Genomic DNA, 24,088 nt, shown 5'->3' with positions numbered 1-24,088 from the left:
CCACAAGAGGAAACATCCTCCCATTCAAGCCTCCTCAGACATTTAAAATATGTTTCATTAAGATCACCTCTCATTATTCATACTTCTCATTCATGTTTTCAATCTGAAGCACAACTTCCATTATTTTTCTTTCCTTTCAATAGGCATCTCATACACAAGATAAATGTTGTTGGGTCTGAATTTCCTCAGAGTGGCAATCACATTGGATTGCTACTCCGTGCCCAATTACATACCTCAATTCTTTTTCGAAGACATCTTGTCTGACCTTCCAACTCGGGCTGACCGAGATCTAACCAATATAGCGTGTCCCAGGAGCTCAGCGTCGAAGTCCAGGAGAGCCGAAATGCAGGAGGCCACGCCACTTTTTTGTGTGTCAGGCCTTGGTGGGGGGGGGGGGGCCTCAAATTGGGTCTGCGGAGGTAGGTGGAGGCAGCGGTGGGTTGGACCTATTGGGGGGTGAGGGTGTCGGGCTTTGGGTCAGGTCCTGTCAGGCCTGGGAGGGTGGAGAGGGTGAAAGCCAGCCCACTGGGGGGACAGGGGATTCTGTGAAGTGGGGTAGTCATGGATGGTAGGAGATCCCGGAGGGGTGCGGTCAGGGTCAGGTGTTTGGGAGATTCCCCTTTGGGGGGTAGTCAAGGAGTTCCCGTTGGGGGGGGTGAGACTGGCAGATGGGTAGTCGGGGGTGGGGGGATGTTGGAGGAGTCCCGTGTGGGTCTGTACATTAGTTACCCTAAAGTTAGAAGTGGTTTTAACCCTTCTAAAATTTTCCGGGCAACTATTGTCGGAACCCAGTTGGAATCATCTGAAGTTTTTGATTTAAATGGCATTTTCGGATGGTTCCGAGTGTAGGGCAATTGCCTAGTTTGCACTACTGGGCAATTGCCGTGAAAATCTTACCTGTGAACTTCCAAAGGGAATTCCCCAGCGCATCTTCCACCCACCCAATATGACGCTGGGAAGCTCAGGAAGTTACTGCCCTATTTCTTTTCAGTGGCTTTTTGAAATCGCTTTTACATAAGAACATTAGAAATATGAGCAGGAGTAAGCCATTCGGTCTATCAAGCCTGCTCGCCAATCAATAAGATCATGGCTGATCTGCTTGTATTTTGAATTCCACGTTCCCACTACCCCTGATAACCTTTGATTTCCTTTATAAATAGAATCTATCCACATCCGCCTTAAAAATATTCAATGACCCCCACATCCACTGCCTTCTGAAGCAGAGTATCAAAGTCGCACAATCCACTGAGAGAAAACATTTCCCCTCATCTCTGTTCTAAAGAGGCGATCCCTAATTTTAAAACAGTGCCCCCCTAGTTCTGGACTCACTCACAAGAAGGAACATCCCTTCCATGTTCACCTTGTCAAGAGCGTTTAGGATCTTATATACTTCAATCAAGTCACCCTTATGAAGAAAGGTTAGACAGACTAGGTTTGTATCTGCTGAAGTTTAGAAGAGCAAGAAGCGACTTATTGAAACATATAAGATCCTGAGGGATCTTGACAGGTCGAACGTGGAAAGGATGTTTCCTCTTGTGGGGGAATCTAAAACCAGGGGTCACTGTTTAAAAATAAGGAGTCGCCCTTATTTAAAACCAAGATGAGGCAAGATTTTTTCATGCAGAGGGTCCATAAGTGTTTGGAGCTCTCTTCCTGAAAAGGTGGTAGAAGCAGACTCTGAATGTTTTAAAGGCAGAGGTGGATAGACTCTTGATAAGCAAGGTTACTGGGGGTAGGGGGCATTCAAATTTGAGGTTACTGTCAGATCAGCCATGATCTTATTAAATGGTGAAGTAGGCTCGAGGAGCTGAATGGCCTGCTGCTCCTTGTTTGAATACATTCCTCACTCTTCTAAACTCCAGTGGAAACAAGTCTAGTCTATCCATTCTTTCCTCATAAGGCAACCCAGTCATTCCAGGTATCAATCTAGTAAACCTCTGAAATGTCTCCAACGCATTTACATCATTCCTTAAATAAGGAGACCAAAACTGCACACAGTATTCGAGATGTAGTCTCACCAATGCCCTGTATAACAAGCATAACCTCCTTACTTTTATGTTCAATTCCTCTCATAATAAAGGATAGCATTCCTAATTACTTGCTATACCTGCAAACTAACCTTTTGTGACTCATACTAGAACACCTAGATACCTCTGCACCTTGGAGCTCTGCAATCATTCTCCGTTTAAGTGGTATTCTTTTTTTATTCTTCCTGCCAAAGCAAACCACTTAACATTTTCCCACATTATACTCCATTTGCCAGATCTTTGCCCACTCATTCAACCTATCTATATCTGTCTGCAACCTCCTTAAGTCCTCTCCACAACATACTTTCCTACCTTTGTGCCATCCCACTGTTTATTAACTTGGATAATAATGTCACGTTCTTGATGTTAAACTCTGGTATACCCAATTGGCACTGTTAACATCCATTGTTTTTTTGCAAAGATATTTACTACTATTTAAATCTATCCATTTGGGAATGATGATTCCAATCAAACATTCATTAGTCTTACCTGGTATTTTCCATTTAATTAATTTAGTTAGTTTCCATACTATTGTCAACGTTGGAGAGATTGCCAATTTTACTTAGAGCATCCTGACCTTCAGATTGGATTTTGGACACCTGGGCTGGACTTTACTGCCTATTAAGTTCCTTGTAGAGCTTGTTAACGGACTGGAGAGGGACAGAAGGAAATTTTCAAGTCTGACAATGGGAAGAGCAAAAGGTCTGGGGCATATATGTGCACAGCTGTGGATTTAACACTTTGAAAAGAAAGGGAATTTTAACTGAGGTGCTCAAGCAGTGGCACAGAGTTGTCATCGCTTGAGCAGAATGGATCGAGAAGATGACAGATCGTTTGAACACTTTTTTTGGTCTGTGATGCTGCTAATCCTCTGCACTCCTGCCTGCTCTATTCTGCAAGGCAACAGCAAGCCCAATCAAGCTGCCATCTGTCTTTGAGATTCACCCTCTAGAGCCAGTTCCTACCTCTAGACAGTGTTTAGCACTGAGGTGCTGAGCTTGCCTCTGGCCCAGGTAGGACCTTGTGTATAAAAATAGCATTGCATTGGTGATCATCTAGTGTTGCAGTAGAGGGTTGATGAGGTGGTGTACATTGATGTGGTGTACATGGACTTCCAAAAGGCATTTGATACAGTGCTGCATAACAGACTTCTGAGATAAGTTATAGCTCATGGAATAAAAGGGACAGGATACAAAATTGGCTGAGTGACAGGAAACAGAGAGTTAATGGATGTTTTCGGACTGGAGGAAGGTTTGTAGTGGAGTTCCCCAGGAGTCAATATTAGGACCCTTGCTTTTCCTGATACATATTAATGATCTAGACCTTGATGTACAGGGAACAATTTCAAACTTTGCAGATGATACAAAACTTGGAAGCATTGTAAATTGTGAGGAGGTCAGTGTAGAACTTCAAAAGGACGTAGACAAGTTGGTGGAATGGTTGGATAGGTGGCAGATGAGGTTCAATGTGGAGAAATGTGAGGTGATAACTTTTGGAAGGAAAAACATGGAAAGAAAGTATAAAATAAAGGGTACTACTTTAAAGGGGGTGCAGGAGCAGAGGGCCCTGGGTGTATATGTGCATACGTCATTAAAGGTGGCAGGACAGGGGGAGAGACCAATCAAAAAGACTGCAGTATCCTAAGCTTTATTAATAGTGGCATAGAGTACAAGAGCAAGGGGGTTATGTTGAACTTGTATAAGACACTCATTATGCCTCAGCTGGAGTAATGCATACAGTTCAGGGCACCTCATTTTAGGAAGGATGTGAAGGCATTGGAGAGAATGCAGAAGAGGTTTACAAGAATGGTTCCAGGGATGAGGAACTTCAGTGATGAAGTAAGATTGGAGAAGTTGGGACTCTTCCTTGGAGAAAAGAAGGCTGAGAGGAGATTTGATAGAGATGTTCAAAATCATGAGGGACAGAGTAGATAGGGGGAAAATACACCACAATAAATGATGAGAACGAGAGGGCACAGATTTAAAGTAATTGGCAAAAGAAGCAAATCTGATATGAGAAAAATCTTCACAGCGAGTGGAATGCACTACCTGAGAGTGTGGTGGAGGCAGATTCAATCAAGGCATTTAAGAGGGAATTAGATGATTATTTGAGAGGAAACCATCTGCAGGGTTATGGGGAGAAGGCAAGAGAATGGCACTAGGTGAAATGGTCATTCAGAGCACTGGTGCAGATGTGATGGGCTGAATGGCCTCCTTCTGCACTGTAACAATTCTGTGATGTAGACCTGGTGTGGGGTGAGGACCCGGAAATGATCTGGCTGTTGGGTTCCCAAACCCCAGATTGAAAATCCACTCTCTGGATTCGGTTTAGTGACATCCTCTTTTGTTCCAGAGAGAGAATATACAATTTCTGAGCACTTGGCTAAGTGTCCACTTCTTTTTGGATACAGAGCTAAAAGCTCATTCTGCAAATGCTTGAAAACCCAGGGATAAAGCATCAATTTATGGAGCCTTCACATAACTTTCTCTTGTTTTTGTTACAAATGTGCAACCTGCACCCTAGTGTCTGAAACAAAATAATCTGTCATTGACTGACTGGACAAACAAGGTTCCAGCAAATGCCAAACAATTACTTTTCCTCTACAAGCACAAGCCTTAGGTTCCATCAACCTTCATAATCCCATGAAACAGAATATGGACACTATACTGAACTGAATATATCCATTGCTTCTGGCCATGAATTGTGAGATTATGTTTCTGACACGAGGCTAAGGTGGCACCTGTGCACTCTCATTAAAAATAAATTAGGTTCCAGATCACTGTTCTTTCTAATTTCCCTTGCCTATTTGTTGCACTGTGTGGTCCCTTTAAAATTGCTGCACATCTTAAAGGGACTGCTTCTTTTGCATCGCTTAATTATGCCCCGTGCAGTAAATACTGGACTGCTACACGACCACACACCCACCTAGCCTATAGAGAATGTTGCTCCAGGTCATCAGCAGTGTATTTTATTTTCCACAGAAAACTATTGCCTTGGCTGAAAGAACCCCAGCACTGGCTCAAAGCGGGCCTGTCCTGAGCAGTCAGCATCCTCAATATGCTGCCTCTGTTGACTGATGAAAGCAAAACCCCAATGCCAATGAAGCACTGAGGACGCCCACCAACCAAAGGGCCAGAGGAATCCTCAGAATAGGACCCAGCTGGGGACGCTTCAAGAATGTCTTGAAGGTTCCATAGGAGATGTTCTCAAGCATGCAAATATGTTTGATAAAAGCAAAATACTGTGAATGCTGGAAATCTGAAACAAAAACAGAAAATGCTTGAAAAACTCAGCAAGTTTAGCAGCAAAAGGATAGAAAATGGGATAAAAGTGGGGATATAAAAAGGGATAAAATAATAGATGAATGAATAAAAATAAGTGGATAAAAAATAAAAAGGAATGTAGAAAAAAGAGGCGAGGATAGAGGAGAGAGTTCATGGTCTGAAGTTGTTGAACTCAATGTTGAGTCCGGAAGGCTGCAAAGTACGTAATTGGAAGATGAGGTGCTGTTCCTCCAGTTTGCATTGAGCTTCACTGGAACATTGCAGCAGGCCAAGGACGGACATGTGGGCATGAGAGCAGGATTGTGTTTTAAAATGGCAACAGGAAGGTCTGGGTCATGCTTGCAGACAGACATAAGGTGTTCCGCAAAGCAGTCACCCAGTCTGCAGTTGGTCTCCCCAATGTAGAGGAGACCGCATTGGGAGCAGAGAATACAGTAGACTAAATTGAAGGAGGTGCAGGTGAAGTGCTGCTTCACCTGAAAGGAGTGTTTGGGCCCTTGGATGGTAAGAAGGGAGGAGGTAAAGAGGCAGGTGTTGCACCTTCTGTGATTGCATGGGAAGGTGCTGTGGGAAGGGGATGAGGTGTTGGGGGTGATGGAGTGGACCCAGGGTGGTCCCTGGAGGGAATGGTCCTTATGGAATGCTGACGGGGGGGGGGTGAGGGGAAGATGTGTTTGTTGGTGGTATCATGCTAGAGTTGGCAGAAATGGTGGAGGATGACCTTTTGAATGTGTCGGCTGGTGGAGTGAAAAGTGAGGACAAGGGAGACCTTATGGTTCTGGGAGGGAGGGGAAGTTGTGACAGCAGAGGCGCAGGATATGGGTCAGACAAGGTGGAGGGCCGCATCAACCACAGTGGGTGGGAAATCTCAGTTATAGTTTTATCCCCTTTTTTTATCCCCCATTTTATCCCATTTTTTATCCTTTTTTCCCACCACTGCCCCCTCCCCACTCCACCCCCAAAAGAGGCTTCTGTTACTTGTTCCATGTTGTTCTTTCATACAGTGTTTACCCTTGCTCTGCTATTATCACATTCTGCCTTCTTACCTTAATGCCACTATCAGCACCTTTTTTAGCCCTTACCACTACCATTAACACTCCCTTTGTCCATGACATCTCTGGCAATCTCTCCTTTGCCTCCACCTGTCGCTGGTCCTCCATCCAGCTTCACCTGTTCCATCCCCTTAAACAGTATAAATTTCATCACATTTCTACTTCTCTTTAGCCCTGAAGAAGGGTCATACGGACTCAAAACAGTAACTCTGTTTCTCTCTCCACAGGTGCTGCTAGACCTGCTGAGTTTTTCTAGTATTTTCTGTTTTTGATGCAAATATTTTTGTTGGATGAGCACCATATCAGTATTTTTCCCTTTGTTGGGACCCAACAGACTCATAAAAGTGTATCATCTTGTATCTATCACCCAGCCACAATTTTTCAGCTTTGTACCACTTCTCCATACTACCACCCCTAAAATGCTTGTTGGGCAAAGCTGGATAGCACAATTCTGATGTAACCACACTGGTCTCTGTCCACAACATGAACAAATTGTGCAAGGTTCTTTCAGAACTTTGACAAGGTGAGTTTATCCATCTACTGGATGCTCTAAGTGTCTTAAGTATACATGAAGTATGGCAAATCCTCTCTTCAGGGAAAGCTCAAATATGAAAAGAAGAATCAAAACTGATTATTAATTGAAGCAAGAAGCTTTAGATATGAGACAAATTTTGAATACAGTTGGCCTCCATCAAGGTTTCTTGGGTCAAGTTTGTACAGATTTGAGCCAACCTGACATGGAGAACAGCCAGGTTCAAAACAATGTAAATAGCACTGCCCGGGCATCACAGCTGTCAGAGCAGTTAGCTATGGATATGGCATTAGTATAGATGGATTGTGATATTTCATTGCAACAAGAAGCCTCAGGATTTTGTGCCACGTGTTGCTGGAGCTCGCATTCTCAAGCAAGGATCTGTTGACATGCAGATCGCAGCAATTATGAAAATCTATTCTAAGAATATTACTTCACTGTGGGATCCATTGCATTGAGACTAAATTTATTTTAGTTTTACATCCTTGCACGCTTGAAGCAGGGATTTCAGCTCATCAGGAATGGGAACCGTAATGATTTTTACCTCATTACCTCCCTTACTTGTGATTACTGAGGAAAATTGTAGTTGTGCATATTGTGGTGCCTGAGACCAGTTAATTACTACTTGCTGCGTGAAAAAGGTTCTTCCCCCATATCTCTTGTCCAAAACCTTAAATCTGTGTCCCGTAACTTGAAGATTATGATCTCTTGTTCTATATTCCCCATCAGAGGAAACATTTGATTTGTATCCATCGAACAAGTTAGCTATTCCAAACGACTTTGCTGGATCATCCTTCAAAGCCCCAAACTTGAGGGAATGCAAGTCAAGCTCATGCTAATTCAACAGAGACTGGGGATTGAATTTGGAACTCCTGTGGCTCAGGAGAAAAAGTGATTTCTTGTTGTTTATAATAAACATTTGCTTCTCTTTTTGTAAGATATTCTAAGTTCAGTGGATCTCCAGACAACTCTGCCTTTGCTGATGCCACTATGAAATCCATAGGTAATGGGAATGCAAGGGCAGCCCAGAAAGATTGCCCTCTGCCCTGAATTCCTATAAAGGTAAAGTACATTTAGGAAAGGTTCAGTTTGCTGCAATAAAATCGCAGGAGAGAGCAGGATAGTGGAATCAATTTTAATTCTCCATCAGAGTCTGCATAAACACCACGGTCCAAATGATGCGATAAACGTTCATAAGTGTTGTTTCCATAATTGAAAAGAAGTTTTTATTTATTCAAAACCCTTTGTAGTTTCAAAGACAGTATGGAATTTTGGTTCTATGGGCGGAATTGTCCCACATTTGCACCAAGTGCAGTAGTGGGCAGGAAAAAGAACATTTTACCCATCAACTGCAATGGTGGCTTTTCACGCCGCATTGTCCCAATCCTGCCTCATTAATCATACATTCCTGGGAACCACGCTGTTTTGAAGGTAGGCAGGTTCTCATTCTCTCGCTACACCATCACCTCACCACTTCCTCATGCCGGGCACCATGTTTAAAGTGCAGTCCTGCGCACGCCTCTCAATGCTTCCAGTCCAGGACTGCAGCACAGAAGACATGGCCCCGAAAGGCAAAAAGACTACAGTCCCCCGGTTTAATGACGCATCCCTCAAGCACCTTTTGGATTCTATGGAGGTGCACCATGATGTCCTCTACCCTAGCACTGGGTGAAGACCAGCAAGCAATGTCACCAATCCAGTATGGGAGGTGCTGGCAGCAGTGGTCAGCGCCCGTACCCTACAAAAGAGGACAGCCATCCAGTGCCAAAAGAGGTTGAATGATCTCATCAATTCCGCCAGGGTAAGTCACTCTCCTTGTCACTCCCAGCTCACACACTCACAATCCCATCACACATCCACCGAGATCTCACACCTCAAGGAACAACATCACTAATTCTCACACACATCCTCACATCTCCATCAGGCTCATACCCTCTCAAACTCGCATCCTTATCCCATGCATGGCTTCTCTCACCACACAAACATTCCACACAGTGCCATGCGTCCTGCTCACACTCTCTCCATCTGTTTTCATGCAGGAGAAGCTGGCTCACATCAGCAGCAGCGAGAGGTCCCAGACTAGGGATGGAGTGGCCCACATTAGGCCCCTCACTCACTTTGAGGAACGTGCCTTCGCGCTGACTGGTAAGGACATGGACCGTGCCTGCGGTGCAGTGAGGTCAGCAGTGAATACCCTCGTGAGGCTCCCACACCACATCATTCATCTCTCAATGCAATTGTGAGTGCTCTCTCTCCTGCTTTTGACTCTGCTGCCATGCACTAATTATCTCTACTTCGGTCACAGGGAGCTCTGCCAGCAGCTGACACCCTTAGCCAGACAGTCCCTCACTCCATCCAGGTCCTCATCCCCAGCCAAGAGGACATCCCCTCCATTGAAGAGCTGAAAACAAGCAGTCTGGAAGACCCGTCATAGCGCTAACCCACACCCTGCAGAGACACACACCTCGGTGGGGCCTAGATCTACAGCAGGCTTGGGTTCACAATCTGGTGGCCATCACAAGGACATGTTTCCGCAGCAGCAGGAGGCAGATTCAGCTGAGCTTCCCAGCACTCGGGGGACTGCTAGGGAGGAGATGTCTGTGAAGTCCGAGTCAGATGATGATCTCTGGATTCGGCCTCCCAGCTCATCTTGGAGAGTCAGCAGAAGGCAGGGGAACTTCACACAGAGCTGTTGGAAGCCCTCAACATAATGGCACACGAGTTGGAAGAGTGCGTCCGCTTGCTCTCTGATGAAGGGGCTCCCACATGTGTGTGTATGGAGGTCTCCATGGAAAGGATGATGGACGCCATGGAGGCCCAGGTCCAGCATAACACAGAGATGTACTCCATCGCAGGAGTCATGGGTGAGTTCCTGCAGTAGCAACGTGAGAGGGAAACGGGCCACCTCAGTGTCCCTCCAGGTGCTCTTTACCTCAAGGAGTCAGGCAGGGCCCCCGAGCACCCGAAGGGAGGAGGAGCAGCAGCTGGACAGTCTTGGGTTACCCACACAGGAATCTCAGTGGCTGTCCTCTCCCTCTGAGTCCCCTTTGCCTGTGACCCCTCAACCTCGTCTTCTGTCACCGCAGAGGGAGCAGCTGGCACTCAGGAGGTCAGCCAAAGCAGGCCGGGGCCCTCAAGGCCTCAGCTCTCCAGAGGACGCATGCCAAAGTCATCAGAGGCAACAGGGCCAATCATTGCGCAGGCTGTCTTCACCCTGGCTACAGATGTCAGGGCAGCACCTAGAAGTCTAAGGCATAGAAAAGCTAAGAGATTCTGATCACAATTGGTTGCAAGGATGAACAGACTTTGTCGCATTACAATCTGAAAATATATTCACTTTCGCTGAATAATGTATAATCTTTCAGCCTCACTTATAGGCTTTCTGAGTCATCTTCCTGCAAACCCCCCACCCTCCGCACTAGCTGCAGCCAGCCCACGAGTGATTCTGGAGGAAGAGCTGTTTGGAGCTTCCTGCAAGCTCTCTCTCACGCATGTAGATTCTTCCCACATAACACTCACTTCAATGCTGCCTGCTGGGGTTCGCTCTCAGTTGTCCATCTGAGCTGACCTGTATCTCCGCCCACCCACATTCCCATGCAGCACCTGATCTCACCCACCACGACTCTCGTTTCACTTTCGATTTAGACAGCATTGTGGCAATTGAGTATTTCATTCACTTCCCTGTCCTTTCCCCTCCCCTTGTCACCCATTTTCTTTTCCCCATCACTATCAACACCCCTGGCATCATCTTCCACCTCCCCAATGTAACCTACCAGCCACAACCCTTTTCTTTCAGGAGTGTCAAAGTGAACGTGCACATTCCTTTCCTCTTGAAAATCCCACCCCCATCCACATTAACCTCTTCGACCTCCTCCATCCCACCCAGAGGGTCTGTGTCTGCCTCTGAGTCCCTACCAACCACCCTTGACGTCCCTTCTACCAATACCATCACACCCTCACCCTCCCACCATACCACTCACTCTGCCCTTGGTCATTCTCACCATTCCTTCCTACCACACCCACCCTCAGTTCACTCCCCAGGAGGCAGTCATCAAATCCACAGAACCTTCCCTTGCATGTTCACCTGGACATCCCTTGCTTGGGATTGCTTCCCCTCCTTGGAACCCCTTGCCCCCTGGACTCCTCACCCCCTCCCACCGGGGTCCTTCCCCCTTCCTCCACTCTTACTTCTCCACCCTTAATCTTACCCCTCTCCAGACTTCTTCCTCCCCCCCAGACTCTTTCCTCCCCCAGGACTCCTTTCCTTCTCTGGATTCATTTCTCCTCTGGACTCTTTCCCCTCTCCTGACTCCTTCCTTCTTCCTGGACTCCTTCTCCTCTCTGGACTCTTTCCCCCCTCCGAACTCCTTCCCTTACACCTTCCTCTCCCCTTACACCTACCTCCCCAGTTGCTGTCTTCTCCCCAGTTACCCCCCACCTCCCCATACTCACCCCCCACCCAATCTTACTCCCCGACACTTTTGTTTCCCCCTCGCAACCTCACCGTCCTGCCCCCGACAAACCATCCTCCCCAAGTCGAACGTAGACCTTCCTCTCCGACCCCCTTGGTACATCTTCTTCTCCCAGACATAGCTACAGAGGAACAGAGAGAGGTCCCAAAAGGAGTGGGGACAGGGAGGATTCCCAAAAGGAGAGGGGACAAGGGAGAGGTCCCAAAAGGAGTGGGGACAGGGAGAGGAAAAGGTTCCAGTTTAATTAAAAAGAGAAGAGCAGAGAAACAGATTCCAAACAGGAAAAGTGTTGCGGGTAGTAGACTTTAGTTGAAGAGGGCTTGGGAGAAGCCCTGAAGATCTAAGAAGGCAGCAGAAAGTTGGTGACTCTGTGCTATGGGCTTTTGCGGCAAAGGTACCCCTTTGGAGCAGTGGTGTTCTGCTTGGCACGGTCAAAAAGCTTAAGTTGTGCTTATGAGTTGATGTTTGAGGACATACTTGGGAATCCAGGGGAATGGAATCTTGGGAGACAAGATCAAAATCCTGTGAAGTGGGCTGTTGTTGATGCCTTCCGAGTTGGAGCAGCTTTGGGAGAGAATTCCCAGGTTAGTTCTTCAAAGGTGAAGACGGGAACCCTTCATGAGAGAGATGGTATTTCAGTGAGATTGGTTGACTCACAGTGTTACTGACATCTGGGTGGGTTTTTGAGAAATCCGTAGACTCTGCCTTGGTCACATTTTCCATTTTGTGTGCAGTGTTGCCTGTTCAACTACAGTTTTCCTGTTAATTCACATGTACCTCATATTAAACCTGAATGTTAGAGTACAAGATGGATATTGTAAATTGTTTTATCTTTCTGACCTTGTATAGTAAAGTTTATTTTTCTTTGTTCAAAACCCATGGATTCTTGTAGCTTTATTCACCATAAGCAAGTGTCTTGAGTCTCAAACTTTGTCCACATTAAACAAAACGTATTGGTTCCTAACTGAATCTTACAAAAACTTGGGGGTCTGGTCTAGGATCATAACAGTCTCAGAGTTGCTGAGTTGAAGTACAAGCTTTGGATACCCTTCCTGTTTGTAGCTGCCAATGTGCCAAGCTGCCAGCCTCCAACTGGCCGGCAGCACTATCAGGCGGAGTTTCCTCCTGGAGACAGACAGACGTCCAGTCTCATACTAATTAAAGGGCCGTTGTCTGAAAAATTAAAGTGGGGTGAACTGGCTAAGCGGAAGCGGGCCGCCCCCAACATTTACACTGAGGTGCAGGGAGCCTGTCCTCAGCATATAATCCAGCCCTAGCTCTCAACTGAGTACTGTGTCCAACTCTGGGAACCATACTTTAGGAAGAATATCAAGGCCTTAGAGAGGATACAGAGGACATTTATTCAAATGGTATCAGGGATGAAAGACTTCAATTCCATAAACAGATTAGAAAAGTAAGAATTTCTTCTTAGTGCAGAGAAGGTTAGGAAGAGATTTAATAGAGGTGCTCAAAAATTTAAATGGTGTTGATAGAATAAATAAGGAGAAACTATTTCCAGCACCAGAGGGCACAGATTTTATATAATTGACAAAAGAACTAGGGGTGGCATAAGAATTTTTTTACACCGCAAGTTATTATGATCTGGAAAGTACTACAAGGGAGAACAGCAGAGACAGATTCAATAATGAGATTCAACAGAAAACTGGATAAATATTTGAAATGGAAAAACGTGAAAGGTTTTGTGGAGCGCGTGGTGGAGTAGAACTAATTGGATAGCTTGACGAAAGAGGCGGCACAGGGAATGATGAGCCAAACGTTCTATTTTGATGTGGTATTATTCTATAATTGTATGAAACAGTAAAGATGGCACTTGTCTGTTGGAAAAGAGTTGCCCGAAGAGGAAGGTTATGCAATGTAATGAATATTACCTGCAGTGCATATTTATCTCTATTAGCATCCAGATCATCTCACAGTCATTGCCTCATGACACTCTCCAATGAAGAAATGGTAGCTGTAAAGCCAGCACAAGACATTCCCAAAGCACTATAAATAAACCACATAACTTCCTAAACAGGAGCTGTGTGCTTCCACCATTCAAAAAGAAAACCTCCAAAACGACAGTCACTGTTCTGGAGAAGTCAGTCAAGGCTCCTTCTTTCCTGACCAGCTTGCCAAATGGCTAAGTGCAAAATGCCACCCACCATTGCTGAGTAATCTGTGATGCCAACCATTTAGAAATTGTGTTTATAAGGGTGGGAAAGGAGGAAGCAGCAAAATGTAAGGTTGGACAATATCATCTTTCACGGGATTGACGTCGTGTTGATGGACATTCAGAATTAGCTCACAGCTGGCTTGAACTGACTGAAACTGCAGTCTGTAGCCAGCTGGTGAAGTCTGTATGCCCTACATGGAAAAAACAGTATTTGAAAGTAACCTGACATGACAGGAAAAGGCATCTTTGCAGCAATGGTTTGCAAAACCTGGCTACGTACTCGATATGATGCAAGGACTTGGCATTAACTTCCTGGGATGAATTTGACGCCCTCCGCCATGGCGGGTTTGGTGGCAGGGAGAATTTAATCGGGTGGGAGGGTGGCGGGTGGGCACCCCACCTCTGTCCCAGTCAAGTCCGTGGCTGGAAGGCTCATGGATGGCCTTCCTGGCCTGCTGTCAGTTGTAGCTCTGAAGTGGGCAATTAATACCTACTTAAGGACCTCATCCCGCAACCACTGGTATTGATCAGACGCAGGTGGGGTACTTGCCATAGGGGAAATCTGAAAAGCAAACCCTGCTGGGTTTCTTGCAGGCTTCCGGCATTGGGGTTGTAGGGGTTGCAATGGGGTGCGGGGTGCAAGGATCCCTCATTCAAAGGCACTCAGTACCTGATCGAGGGACCTGGCATTGGGAAGGAGGGACCTGCTTAGAGCCACCCGCTACCCTTGCTGCCAACTACCCCCTCTCCGTCCTCGGATCCCCACGCTGTAATTCCCTCTCACCGATGTGGCCTGGGTCACTCAACAATCCTGGGCCTTGGGGGGGGTGCACCACTTCTAGGTAATGAAGGGCTGCCAGCACTCTCGGCAGGCAGGCAGAACTTCCACCACTGGGCCCTTGATCCCGGGGAAGGCCTGCCGCTGCCCAGTTATCTGCCAGATTGGCATTTAATGTGGTGGACCTTCCTGAAAAGAGGCAAAGAGTGCTCTAGCTGGCTCTCCAGCTGGCAGGTGATACCCCATCACCTACATTAAATTCTGCCCCGTATGTTTCAGTGGCAAAAGCGGTATGCTTCAAAGAACAGTTGTCATTATTCCTCTCTCACTTGCTACCGACGTTGTATTTCTAAACGTAAAAAAAAAAATGCCCAAAAGATATTGGCCTACTAGTTTCATCTGGGAAAGTATGCAACTGCAGTGCTTACAGGCATGTGAGATCATAAATTGGCAGCCAAACAATGGAAGTATGTGAGTAACCTGATTACCTCCCAGAATTCCATTACCTTGGCAAAAAAGCTGGAAGAAAAGCTGCTGGAGTTTGCATGTGATGGAGCAGCAACGTTTTTGTTGACAGACACCACCCGTCTCTTTGATTTCTCATTTGCTGAAGAAGTGGGCAACTGAAAGGCTTGGTCTGTCTGCTTCTACAACTTGTATGAGGAACGTTTCTCACCTTACTCAAAATGCTTTGCCTGGCTTTTCAAAGTTCAGTATGGACACTGAGTCACCATGTCAGCAACTATCCCATCCTCCCACCCCACCCCCAACAGCCAGATTATTGTACCAAGCAAAGCAACCACATCCTTCCACCTAAATTAGCATGTCAAAAAAATCTTTGGACTGTCTCAAAAACTGCGTACATTTTTTTCTGCAGTTTTATCTTGCATTTGGCTTGTAAATATTATTACTATTTGCTGTACTAACGCTGTGATGAAAGTATTATTTTTCTTTGAGTAATTTTTTTCAGCCATATCATTGCCTCTAGACCTTTTCTTTCCCCCAATTGGTGTCTACTGACTATCGACTATCCTGTAAAGCATTCTGAAACATATCACATAATATATACATAATATAAAATTATCCTATAGGAATGTCAGTGGTTGTTTTATAGCTCATCCTTCAAACACAGAATTAGCCTTGCTGCTGACTTTGGTACTGCTTTTTATGATTTGGATGTTGCAGCAGCTGGAACAGTATACAGTAAAATGCAGTATTTCAGATTCAGTCAAAGCAGAGCACTGACTGCTGGAGATTTGTACTTACTCAATTAGGCAACATTACCCAGCATGCCATTCATTTTGTTTCTTGTCAAGTTGCATTGTGAGTGATGGGACAACTACCAATTCAGGTCTCTTTCAACTTACCCCTTAGTTCTATCACTCTGTCATGTACTATTTCTACTTACAGTTTATGTGGTACTTTGGAGTAGTCTGCAATGAACTTCTTATGCCATTGATCCACCCTGGTGCATGGTCTGTTAAACTTGCGGTTGATTTTCATCTTCACCACCTGGGAGGTAATCTGGTGGGGTAGAACCCATCTGATTTTCATTACAATGAAATATGCAATGAAAATCAGGTGGGTTCTATAAAAAGCATGCAATCTGTCTTGCCAGATTGTTACCCTGGTGGTGAAGATGAAAATCTATTTTTATAAGATCTTCACTGTCATGTCTCAATCTATTTGCCAGCAAGAATCACAGATTCAGACTGATCAGGAACTTGGAAAGAGCCAAACACATCACACTGAAAAACTGTTACATCAGTTTTCATTGTAGGATTGCAATTTCTATTCAAGGTTTCTTCCTTATTGGTGTAAATGCTGACTGTCCACATTTGATATTGACAGAGGAGTCTCATTCAAGTTTGGATTCCACTATTTGGTCTTTTGACAACAGTGACAATCAGATTCCAGTAACAGCCCAGGTCAGTACTGAGGGGAAAAATTGAGCATGGCATTGATTGGGGAGGGGATAGGGGAGGGGTGGCGGTGTGAGGGAAATGAGTGCCAGGTCAAATCCAGCTGGGGAAGAGAAGAGAACCAGTTGAAATTTGGGAAAGGAAAAGAATGCCAAAATGAATTTTGGTGGTGTGGGGGGAAATTGTAACATGAAACGGAGAGTGCTGGCAAAAAATGGAGGTGGGGTGGGTGGAAACCTTGGACTGAGGCGCTGGAAGAGAATAGTGTCAGGATGAAAAAGGACTGTTTGGAGAGTTATGGAGGCGGAATGATTGTAATGTGTAGAAGAGTTGTGCGTGATGGCTGGACAACTATAGGAAATTATAGTCTCATTGGTCTTTTGGATACCCAAATTTCCTTACTTTGTGTTTTATGTTTCTAAATTCTTTTCACTATTAAATAAAAAAAGTGCTTAAGATTAATTAGAAAATCTTACTTTAATGTAAAAGTTAAGACTTTCCAGCGTGCATACACCAGCCTTTCCTGGAAAGATACCAGTTGTCTGAGGGTAGGAGCAGAGGGCAGTGTACCCAACAGTAAATTGGCTGTCTGTAGCTATGCATGCAATGATTAAGAAAACCAGATTTAATTTCCCTATTCCTTATTGGATAATTTTTAAAAAATTCTCCCAGTAATAAGGTTATTTGCTATGACGGGAAACAATAAAATACAGAGTATTTAAGTTTCAAATGGCAAATATCAGGCTGTTTTGCAAATAAAACAGTGGATTAAAGAAATGCAACGATGTTCATTGTAGCCTCCAAAATCCTGAAAAATGCACGAAAAACAGTGCCAAAGGTCAATATTTTATGGGGAAGATGCCCTCAGATGGCCCTGGAAAATAATTGTGTCTTCAAAGCTTGTATCTCCCTTCACAGTTTTTCATACCTGTGCTTTACCCTCTAATCTGAGTGAAGAACCTTGAAGAATTGAATTCCTACCCCACGGAACTCATTTCTTGCTATCTTGACTCCATTCTCTCTCCCCTTGTCCAGTCCCTTCCCACCCTACATCCGTGATTCCTCTGACACCCCACATCATATCAACAATGTCCAGTTCCCTGGCCCCAACCGCCTCCTCTTCACCATGGACGTCCAATCCCTCTACACCTCCATCCCCCACCAGGATGGTCTGAGGGCTCTCCGCTTCTTCCTCGAACAGAGGCCCGAACAATCCCCATCCACCACTACTCTCCTCCATCTGGCTGAACTTGTTCTCTCACTGAACAATTTCTCCTTTAACTCCTCTCACTTCCTCCAAATAAAAGGCGTGGCGTACCCGCATGGGCCCCAGTATGCCTGTCTCTTTATGGGGAATGTGGAACATTCCTTGTTCCAGTCTTACTCCAGCCCCCTCCCACAACTCTTTCTCTGGTACATCGATGATTGCTTCTGTGCTGCTTCATGCTCTTGTCTGGACCTGGAAAAATTTATTAATTTTGCTTCCAATTTCCAGCCCTCCATCATTTTCACATGGTCCATCTCTGACACTTCCCTTCCCTTCCTTGACCTCCCTGTCTCAATATCTGGTGATAGACTGTCCACCAATATCCATTACAAGCCTACTGACTCCCACAGCTACCACGACTACAGCTCCTCACACCCCACTTCCTGGAAGGACTCCATCCCATTCTCTAAGTTCCTTCGCCTTCGTCGCATCTGTTCCGATGACGCTACCTTCAAAAATAGTTCATCTGACATGTCTTCCTTCTTCCTTAACCGAGGTTTTCCACCCACAGTGGTTGACAGGGCCCTCAACCGTGTCCGGCCCATCTCCCGCGCATCTGCCCTCACACCTTCCTCTCCCTCCCAGAAACATGATAGGGTCCCCTTGTCCTCACTTATCACCCCACCAGCCTCCATATTCAAAGGATCATCCTCCGCCATTTCTGCCAACTCCAGCATGATGCCACCACCAAACATATCTTCCCTTCACCCCCCGGGCGGCATTCCGCAGGGATCGTTCCCTCCGTGACTCCCTGGTCCACTCCTCCATCACCCCCTACACCTCAACCCCCTCCCACAGCACCTTCCTATACAACTGCAGAAGGTGCAACCACCTGCCCCTTTACTTCCCCCCTCCTCACCGTCCAAGGGCCCAAACACTCCTTTCAAGTGAAGCAGCATTTCACTTGCACTTCCCTCAATTTAGTCTACTGCATTTGTTGCTCCCAATGCGGTTTCCTCTACATTGGAGAGACCAAACGCAGATTGGGTGACTGCTTTGCAGAACACCTTCAGTCTATCTGCAAGCATGACCCAAATCTCCCTGTCGCTTGCCATTTCAACACTCCACCCTGCTCTCATGCCCATATGTTTGTCCTTAGCCTGCTGCATTGTTCTAGTGAAGCCCAACGCAAACTGGAGGAACAGCACCTCATCTCCCGACTAGGCACTTTACAGCCTTCCGGACTGAATATTGAGTTCAACAATTTTAGATCATGAACTCTCTCCTCCATACCCACCCCCTTTCCGATCCCCCTTTTTTTCCCAATAATTTATATAGATTTTTCTTTTCCCACCTATTTCCATTATGTTTAAATGTATTTCCATCCATTGTTTTATCTCTACCTTTTAACCTATTTTGATTCCTTCACCCCACCCCCACTAGGGCTATCTGTACCTTGCTTGTCCTGCTTTCTACCCTTAATTAGCACATTCAACACCTCTTTGTCCTTTTGTCTATGACACCTTTTGGTTATCTCCACCTATCACTGGCCCTCTATCCAGCTCTACTTGTCCCACCCCCCTTAAACCAGCTTATATTTCACCTCCCTTCTATTTTTACTTAGTTCTGTTGAAGAGTCATACGGACTCGAAACATTAACTGTGTTCCTCTCCGCAGATGCTGCCAGACCTGCTGAGTTTTTCCAGGTATTTTTATTTTTATTTTTGTTTTGAAGAATTGAATGTTGTGTTCAGCATGGAAATAGGTTGGGAGTGGGCTGCATAATTATTTTTTGATATATATATTTTAAACATATTTACATGGGTTCTAGATACTTCCCAGGTTGGGACTACAAAACTCAAGATTTAGACAAGAAAACAGGCTTCAGCCCAAAGTCTATTTAACAAAATTATGCTTTTCTATTCTTATGGCCAATGGAGGAATGACCTGTCGGAGCGTTGCAAGGCTGTCAGAGGTTATAGAGAGAGGAAGGGGCTGAGGCAATGGAGGAATTTGAAATCAAGGATGGGAATTTTAAAATTGAGCCATTGTTGTACCACAACCAGTCAGTAAGCCCAGGAGTGATGGGTGAATAGGACTTGGTGCAAGTTAGGATACAGCAGCAGAGCTCAATTTTATGGAGGGTTAAAAATGGGATGCTGACCAGGAAAGCATTGGAGTAGTCAACACTAGAAGTAACAGTAGCATGAATAAGGGTTTTAACAGCAGACGAACTGAGGCAGGGTTAGAGACAGGTGGTTTTTTTGGACGTGGAAGTGGGCAGTTTTGGTTCTGGAATGTATATGTGGTTGGAAGCTTATCTTGGGGTCAAATGGGAGGTCAAGGCTGAAAATGATCTGGTTGAGTCTCAGACAGTGGCCATGATGGAGTTGGTGGCTAGGAAACAGAGTTTGTGGCAGGGACTGAAGACAGAGGCACAAAAAGAAATTGCAAGTTTAATGGAAATTGAAATGTTATCGGAAGTTGGCTGGAATCCAAAGGAGAGAAAGTGGTGCTTTAGATGTACAGAGCTTGGTCAGATCTCATCTGGAGTATTGCATTCAGGGTTGGGCCCCACGTCTTGGAGGAAGTACAGCACAGATTCATCAGAATGATACCAGGTCTTAAGGGTTAAGTTATGGCTGCATAAAGTCAGCTTACATTCCTTTGACTTTGGAAGGTTGTGGTGTGATTTAATTGAGGTGTCTGAAATAATAAGTGTATTCAAAGAGAAGCTATCAAAAATGTACAATTTTAAAATTAGAGCTAGAGCATTCAGGAATAAAATCAGGAAGCACATTTTTACACAAAGGGAAGTAGAAGTCTCTAATTCTCTCTCCAAAATGTGATGGTTGTTGAGTTAATTAAAGATTTCAAGACAAAGATCCATACACTTTTGTTAGGTATCAAAGGATTTGGATCAAAGGTGGGTAATGGAGTTGAGGTATGGATCAGCTGTAATCTGAGTAGGAGGAATGATTGGAAAGGCAGAGTTGGTTTTCATTGGAACAGAGCAAACATTCTCCATTCCTGGCAACATCCTTTTGAATCTTTGCTGTATCCTCTCTACTGTGATCACATCCTTCATGGCCTATCTGACTCCAGAGCCACAGTAATGTGGTTGACTCTTACCCACCTGCTGAACCGGCCTGGCAAGCCACACAGTTCTATCTAAACCCAAATAAGTATGAAATTAATTCTTAAACTCTGCAAAAACTTGATTAAGTATAAAATGGGACAGTCGGCCCTAGGCCACAGACAAAACAAAGGCGCGCAGTTGGTTCTGCAAAGTCGTCCTGACCAACATTTGGGGACTTCCCTCGAATAAGGAACCTTGCGATCCAGACTTCTTCAAAAGAGCAATGGCTAAGGGGAGATTTAATTGAGATGTATAAAAGTAGGAAGGGCCTATTTTCATTAGTGGAGAGGTCAGAAACCAGGGGGCATAGATTTAAAATAATTGGTGGAAGGATTAAAGGGGAGTTGAGAATTATTTTCATCCAGAGGATGGCAGGAGGCAGAAATGCACAGCCTGAAAGGGTGGTAGAGGCAGCAACCTCCATTGTATTTAAAAAAAAATATGATTATGCACTCGAGGTACTGTGACCTACAGAGCTATAGACAAAGAGCTGGAAGGTGGGTCTAAATGGCATTGAACTTTCATCGCCGACATGGACATGATGGGCCAAATGGCCTTCATCTGTGCTTTAAATCTTCCTATTTTGCTCCATAACCTTTTAAGCTCAGGGAAACAGGTTTCATTTTAAGAGGATTTTGCAATCCTGTTTGTCAATGTGAATACTAGCATTAGTGACAGCTCTTCTGACTACAACAGCTTAACTTAGGTGCCTAAATCCGGTTCTCAATAAGACAGCAGCCATGAAATCCAGAGCATTGTTACAATTGCAATATTTTAACACTAACTAAAACATAGTCATTGTACAAACAGTGCATCTCCTTCAAATATTTTCATCATGTCTGGTATCATTCAGCATTTGTCCTGCATGAGTCTGGAAATTTCACTGGAGGGGCAAAAATCATTTGTGCGGAACTGGTCAGCACTCAATGAGACTAAAAGCATATTTTCAGTTCCCACCTGCCCCCGGCAGACTTCCAGTCTTCATTTTAAAACAATATCAACATTTCTTCATAATCCAAGCTCTTTTCCTGATTAGGAACCCCGCACCCCTCGCCAAGTTATATCAATGTGGAGGCTGACATTATTGCCTCCTATAGCATGTCAGCAGGCCATTTCTGAACTGAGGACACAGGGGACTCTGCCGTGGGAAGTCCCAACCGTCATCCCCATCACTTTGGCATTGTTGAGTGTATTCGCCGGTTTCACAGAATCACAGAAGTGTTACAGTGCAGAAGGAGGCCATTCGGCCCATTGTGTCTGCACCGGCTCTCTGAGCATTTTAACTTAGTGCCAGTCTCTTGCTTTTTCCCTGTAGCCCTGCACATTATTTAAGTAGAAACAATCATCCAATGCTCTCTTGAATGCCTTAATCGAACCTGCCTCCACCACACTTCCAAGCAGAGCACTTCAATCACAGCTACTCGCTGTGTGAAAATGTTTTTTCTCACCTTGCATTTGCTTCTTTTGCAAAACTTTTTAAAACTGTGCCCTCTGGTTCTCAATCCATTTACGAACGGCAACAGTTTCTCCCTATCTATTCTATCTAGACCTCTCATGATTTTGAAAACTTCTATCAAGGCTCCTGGCCTTCCCCTCTCCAAGGAAAACAGTTCCAACTTTGCCAGTCTTCCCTCATAATTGAGGTGTCTCATCCCTGGAACCATTCTCATAAACCTCTTCTGCACTCTCTCCAATGCATTCACATCCTTCCTATAATGCGGCGCCCAGAACTAAACACAATACTCCAGCTGAGGTCCAACCAGTGTCTTATATAGGTTCATCATAACCTCCCTGCTCTTGTACTCTATGCACTATTAATGAAGCCTAGAATACAGAATATATAGAAACAGTTCTCTCTACCTGTCCTGCCACCTTTAATGACTTATGTACATATGCACCCAGGTCTCTGCTCCTGCACACTCTTTAGAATAGTACCCTTTATTTTATACTGTCTCTCCATGTTCTTTGTACCAAAATGTACCACCTCACAATTCTTCGCATTGAACTTCATTTGCCACCTATCTGCTAATTCCACCAATGTGTCAATGTCATTTTGAAGTTCCACAACTGTCCTCCTCACAGTTTACAATTCTCCCAAGTTTTGCATCGTCCACAAACTTTGAAATAGTACCCTGCACACCAAAATCTAGATCATTTATATATATCAGGAAAAGCAAGGGTCCCAATACCAACTCCTAGGGAACTCTACTACAAACTTTCTTCCAGCTTAAAAAATACCCATTAACCATTACTCTCTGTTTGTTGTCTATTTTATAAATCTCAGAGCAATGCAGAGATGACACTAGTTTCTAACTGTACGACAGGTTTTTACGAGAGTTTTAAAATATCTCTGCAATCACAAAATATCTGCACTCATACTTACCTCAGATTTAGCTTCTGTAAGTGTCTGCTTACTTTGCTCTCTGAGTCTACACCCAGTTTAACCAATCAAGCACTGTGAGCTTAGGTCAGTTACCAGACTCACATAATCAAAGTCAGAACAAGTAAACAATTGAACACTACAGGTGTCATTATTTTGTCACTAGTGAGTCGTGGAACTTAGGACTTAGGAGGAGTAGGCCATTCAGCCCTTTGAGCCTGCTCCTCCATTCAATAAGATCATGGCTGATCTGGTTCTGGTCTCAACTTCACTTTGCCATCTATCCCCATAACCCTTCACTTGTTTGTCTATCAAAAATCTGTCTAACTCTGCCTTGATTAAATTCAATAAAACCTCCATTGCTTTCTGAGGAAGAGAATTCCACATACCAACGGCCCTTTAGGAGAAAAAAATCCTCATTTCCATCTTAAATGGTAGATCTCTCATTCTTAAACTGCATCCCCTGGCTCTAGTCTCTCCCAAAGTGGAAACACCGTCCCAGTATCTACCCTATCCAAATCCCCTCAGGATCTTATATGTTTTAATAAGATCACCTTTCATTCTTCTAAACTGCAATAAGTATATGGCCCTGGGGTTCTTGCCCCATCACCATTCCCTTTGGCCCTGGAAGACAAACTCTTCTATCATTCAATCCCTCTTGAGTTTCACCCTATCACAGACCTTCCTTTTGCTCTTGTCCCACCCACACCTTGCTCAAAACCTATTACATCTCTAACTTTACCAGGTTCCGATGAAAGGTCAAGGTCTGAAATGTTAACTCTGTTTCCCATTACATTTCTCACCCTGGCATGGCCCTCATTTCTGGTCCCTTAAGTCCAGTGCATGCAAACATGAATGGATCTGGGAGACAACTAGCTTAGCCAGATCCAGCTAGACCCCATGAATCATTATTGGGTCCTGCTCTCTTCTGTCAAAACCTCTCACTCTTCCAGGATCATCCTGGAATAGAAAAATATACCCAGCTTCTTTTCTTTTACTCATCTGTTTAAAATCCTCTCCCCTGTTCCCTTCACCATCAGCTCCAACGATAGTGGTTATCCAGCATAAATGGATACTTAACTTTCTCCGGTAGGTTCTCCTGGACCATTCACTCGGGTTATG

The sequence above is a fragment of the Carcharodon carcharias genome, chromosome 3, assembly GCF_017639515.1.
Source record: "Carcharodon carcharias isolate sCarCar2 chromosome 3, sCarCar2.pri, whole genome shotgun sequence".
Lineage (NCBI taxonomy): Eukaryota > Metazoa > Chordata > Chondrichthyes > Lamniformes > Lamnidae > Carcharodon > Carcharodon carcharias.
The sequence above is the reverse complement of the archived record's forward strand: the minus strand, read 5'-3'. Positions refer to the sequence as shown.